The following is a 6,000-nucleotide window of genomic DNA, read 5'->3' as shown; positions in this document are numbered from 1 at the left end:
ACAAAATGATGGCAGCACTGTTTGTATGTTATTGGCGTCTGATCAGTGTTGCCAACCGTACTATAATTATAGCATTTGTACTATAATTTTCGTCTGCGTACTATGTACGATATAAAACAGGTATAGTACGCCCAAAATACTATAATTTTGAGAAATCGGAAAAAGGTTGACAATAGAAGAAAAACAACGCCAAATAATCCGTGAGAAGCAAAAAAAAAATTACTTAACACAGCGATTTTCAAACTGGGAGGCGCGGAGTGTTGCAAAGGGAGGCGCGAAAAGTTTAACACAATTAATGTAGCCACAGGTTTGCAGTTTGCAAATGCATAGTTCATAAAACTGCCGCTAGTTATAAACTACATAAAAAAAACAGTCCTTTAAAAGGTTGTTTGCAAACCTCTCTGCAAAAATGGAGACTAATTTTATAATCCCACACTTCTATACTATTGTGAAGCGCAATGGCTATCTCGTTAAAAATGATATAAAAGGGTCAAATTAATCATAATGTTGAAATTTGAGGCAAATTTGTTTAGGAACGATAATTTTGTTATTAAACTGTCTATTTGGAAGAAATTAAAAAAAAAAAATAGTGAATAAATGTAATGCATTCAGTGATTTAAACCGACAAAGTGAAAACATTCATAAAAAATTGGAGCTTAGGAAATCAAAATGACAAAAAAAAAGTTCGCCATGTCTCCACTTTTAAATGATTTCTACGCCAGATATATTGAAGCAAAGAAAAATTTATTTAGTGATTTTTTGGTTAGTTTGCCAATGCACTTTTCACAATATTTTATTAATAGCAAAAAAAAAGTATTTTAAATATGTGGTTGAAAAATCCTGACCCGAGGGGGCATGATAGAATCCATTTCTCAATGAACGAAGATGAATTTGGAGTGACTACTATTGAAATTGAATGTGCTAATAAACAATCACATTCGTCAAAAATTAATGTAATATATAAGTAGTAAAACCTTGTTTCTTTTTTTTTCATTTTTGTATTCGTAAGTGGGTACATTGTTAACTATTTAAAAATGTGTCTGTATTATTTAATGAAATAAGGGGGAGAGGCGTTTGGATTAGATTTTTTTAAAAGGGAGGCATAGTAACATAACGTTTGGAAGCCACTGACTGCAACAACATTTGAATTTTGTCTAAAAAAACAAGACGATAATTACCCTTCATGGATATTTTGTCTAAAAAAACAAGACGTTAATTACCCCACGTTTAATTTTTTGAAAATGCAGAAAATTATTGGTTACTCTACGCGTACTATATTTTTTACCGAAATACTATAATTTTGAAGGCACTGTACTATAATTCCACTTTCAAAATATGGCAACACTGCGTCTGAAGCATATGATAGTCTATGGTATATTAGTCTTACTATTAGTCTATGGTCTAAATTTATGGCGTGTGAGAATCTAATTAATTTTGTTTACAGCAATTAAAATATCTTTAAACAGCAATTTGGCCACGAATTTGTGTGAATTTGATGTAATTGAACACCAGACTGTAAATTTCGTAAGTACCGTTCGTAATTGAAGAGTGACATTTCAAACCGGCCTTAGTCCAAAATTACAAATTTTCATGTTTTAATGGAATCCGATAGAGTGTGCTAAACACTATCGGATCTCACTAAAACTTATATTCTACAAAAGTCTCTTAAATATGATGTCGAAATGTGCCTTTTTTTCTCAAAACAGCACTAAGGTAACGGTTGATTCTTTCCAAACTGGCCTAAGGATATATGCGCATGCGCAGTTGAACTCTTTTTGCTACATTTACGCTCCAAGCGGCCATAATATAATATTGTAACACGTCAGATTACAAATGTCAGACGAAATATTGTAGAATCAATTGTTGCGTCAGGAAGGAGCTTACATAAGAACAAGCAGCATCTGTCAATAGGGAGACGGCAGATCACGACACTAAAAGCGCAAGATGGAAGTATCCAGCGTAACTGGGATCATCTACTGGACACTGTTGTAAAGTTTTACAGCGCTTTATACAAAGATGACACTGACATCAATTCAGATCTTCCGGTGAACGGAGTATATGGAGATCCTCTTCCCGAGGTTACTACCACAGAGGTGGAATATGCTATAATGTGCATGACGAGTGGGAAAGCCCCGGGAGAAGATGAGCTGACTATCGATGTTCTCAAACGGGCCGGGAGGACGGTGAGCGAAGTGCTCGCACGTCTGTTCACGTCTTGTCTGCACGAAGAGAACATCCCAGAGTCATGGAAAAATGCCTCCATTATTATTCTCCATAAGAAAGGAGACACTGAAGATCTGAAAAACTATCGACCAATTAGTCTACTGCCAATTCTGTATAAGGTTTTCATGAAAATATTCTCAAACCGTCTCGAAACAGTTTTAGACGAGAACCAACCAAGAGAGCAAGCCGGATTCAGAAGAGGCTACGGTACTATGGATCATATACAGGTCGTCAGGGAAATCATAGAACGCTACCAGGAATACAAACTGCCATTAATTATATCTTGGTTTTATAGACTATGAAAAGGCGTTTGATTCCATCAAAAAATTCTCAATTATAGACGCCCTTAGCAACCAAGGAATTTCCAGACGCTACATAAACATATTGAACAGTATATACAGTGATGCCACAGCATGCGTGAAACTCCACAAACGGTCGTGTAAATTCCCCATTAACAAAGGTGTCCGGCAAGGTGATACCATTTCACCTAAACTATTCACCGCTACTCTTGAGGACGTATTTAGGAAACTTGATTGGGAGGAAAAAGGTGTTCCAATTAACGGAGAGCACCTCAGTCACCTGTGCTTTGCAGATGATATTGTTATACTCTCACAAGACCCGAAAGACCTCGTGATGTGATGAGGAACTGTTTTTCGGACCCTGCGATTATCTGTATTTCTGGCACCCAACTCGAGCAAGTCAGCAGCTACGTCTATCTCGGACAGCAGGTGTCCATAGACGGAAGCATGCACGATGAAATTGCTCGAAGAACAAAGCTGGGATGGACTGCTTTCGGACGTCTGAATAGTATCTTCAAGAGTGACCTACCATTATGTCTTAAGCGTAGGGTGTTCAACCAATGTGTGCTACCCGTGCTCACGTATGGCTGCGAAACGTGGACCCTCAACACGAGAGATGCCCAAAGGCTAAGAGTCACACAGCGAGGCATGGAGAGGTGCATGTTGGGCATCACGCGCAAGGACCGTAAAGGAAACGAATGGGTTAAGAAGCAGACAAGGCTCGCATTGGGTTGAAGGACTATTGAGGACGTTTGCATTATTTTTAAATATATAGATAAGTAGGTACTAAAATGTTCAAATGTTTTTTTATTAAATGGACTCGCCTATAAATAAATTGATCCATTTTTTTAGTAAATATAAATTTAGCTTTAATTTTTTCAATCACAACAAAAGTGAAATTTAGTGCGGCCATCAGACGTTTCCGTAGAACTGTCAATGTCAATTGTGCGGCCACAGTTAAATTTCACGTGAGAACCACTGTTATACATTTACTTTTATTAGACGAATCTACTATGTATGTACCATGTCAGCGCCATCATCATCTTAAGATAAAAAGCCTGAGCATATCTTTTTGCACAAGCATATTTCGCAAACGAATGGTCTCACTGTTCAGGTGTCAAAATCATATATAATATGTTTACAAATTACTAGGTAATAAGTTGTTAGGTAATAAAACACCAGTAAAAAGTTGTCCGCTGAGTGAGGCGCCACATGCTAATATTTGACATTACATCAAATACTTTTTGTACTGTAATTAGCTTAGTTCCAAAATCGGACACCACGCTTGTCATGAAGTGTCACTTTTGAATGTTGTTCTTGAGATTTCATGTAACTGTGATAATTCTTTAAAGTCCCGCTTACATGATTCACTTTTCATCATCGCGGAGGAATCATCCCCAGTGACCCGTGTAAACGTACATTCATCAACAGATCATCGAAAGTAATCATCCGGAATCAAAAGTGAATGAAGTTAAACTGGTTCTACTTTTGGATCATTTTTTGATCACTGCGGATGATTCCAAAAGTCCTGCGCCCCTTAGTTACTGTCATCATATTCCCCATGATATTACGTCGCATTACCCATGTATATTAGTATATTAGTCTATGGTTTTATCCACCAACGACTCTTTTTCCTATTCCTCTTTCTTTCGATGAAATTTCTGTATTCATATAACAAACAATCACAAATTGTTTGAATTCCAACCTGCAGCGTAATTTTATTTCACTTGACTCCATTTTGGATGATTTTTGTTTGAAAATCTATTTACTTCCAAGTGCGACTATCATGTTCTATGTCAGCGATGATGAACCTTTTTATGCTTACGTGCCAAAATATCCATAATAATGAGTGGTAATGGCTAATACTGGGGGTTAATTATCGCCATCAACAAGCGTTGGTGAATGGTCAACGGTAAAAAAAGGCCAATGAGTCGACATAATTTATCTACCGTAAATGAATCAAAGCAACCTAGCCGGCAAATTTCTGTCTTAAACAATATATTATGTGGTTCCATACCGTGTTCTGGCGTTGAAAAACACAGAAGTCTGCACATACCCAGGCACTACGGTAAGCGGTCTAACTAATTATGTGAAGGAGATTATAGGACAGGATTGACGAACCTTGCGTGCCAAAATTTCCCAAAAAAATATTTGTAGACTGTCTGATGCGCCAAGCAGGTTTTCATGGGGGGGGGGGGGGGGTGAATTAAAAAAAAAGGTTTTTAAGATTTTCAAAAATTACAATAATTGAATTCTTGAGATTCTATCTTTCATGTATTTCTATCAAATGGGTGTAATAATTATTGTAACCAATAACAAAATAACCTCCCCATTGATAAGAAAATTTGTTGGCTACACTGACATTGACACTATTAATCTAAGTTTTTTGCTGGTCATCTGAAAACATTAAGATTTCATCAAAACATTCAACGAAATGCTGGAGTACTTCGTTGTCGATCGATAGCAATAATTTTGATTCTGTTAACTCGGACACTTACTTTTTAAACAAATGGATATTAAACAAAAAGTGTAAAGCAGTATTTTTTTTCTTAATTAAATATTAACATTTTTATTAATTTATGTGAAAATATAAAATGAACTAACATGGATAATATTTATATTGTAAATGAACCTTCATTCAAACTCATTTTATTTATAATGTATTTAAATGTTATTAACACATTCGCGGACACTTGTTAGCTAATACATGTTAGTGAAAATATAACATTAAAATTTTAATTTTTTGAATTTTTGATTTAAATATATAGAAATGAGTTAAGTCTTAAGATACAATAGTATCTAATGGAAATATATTCACACCGTGACACAAGTAGCAGGGAACATATTGTTTTAATACAAAATACGACTTCTATAAACGTTGTGTCGTATTCCGTTCCACAGTACACGACATCTATGGACGTCCTGTCATATCATTAAAAGTATTTTTCTCTTATATTATCGTTCTTATTTAATTTTCAGCTACGACCTATTACTCATGTATTAATAATTGCCGTTGTGTTTTTTTATTATACTAAACGTATTTGAGGGGCTTAGCAACAAAAACAGCAGTTTCTGATTTCGTAAAATGTTGCGAAATCAATAAAAATGTCAGATATCTTTCTTATACGTACAATTTCTGAAAAAAAGTATTTATAAATATTGTTTATATACTAATAATATATGACATATTATAATAGATTTTTTAGAAATCATAACTATAAAAGAGATAAAAGATATTTTTATTCACTTCCCAACATTGTTATAAAATAGGAACTGGCGTTTTTGTTTCTAGAGCCCTCAATTTACATGATTGATATTTAAATTAAAAGAATTAAAGAATATTCGCATTTCGCTGCCTTTTTATGGAAATCACAGAACTAACCATGCATCAAATCGAAGTTACAGTGGTCTGGTCTGTGGCCTGAATCTCATCATACTCACAAAGTTGGTAATATTATATAAGCTTTCGGTTCAGACA

This window comes from Rhyacophila brunnea, unplaced genomic scaffold (genome assembly GCF_057557595.1).
Source record: "Rhyacophila brunnea isolate RB1 unplaced genomic scaffold, BYU_Rbru_1.0 scaffold_1, whole genome shotgun sequence".
Classification (NCBI taxonomy): domain Eukaryota; kingdom Metazoa; phylum Arthropoda; class Insecta; order Trichoptera; family Rhyacophilidae; genus Rhyacophila; species Rhyacophila brunnea.
The sequence above is the reverse complement of the archived record's forward strand: the minus strand, read 5'-3'. Positions refer to the sequence as shown.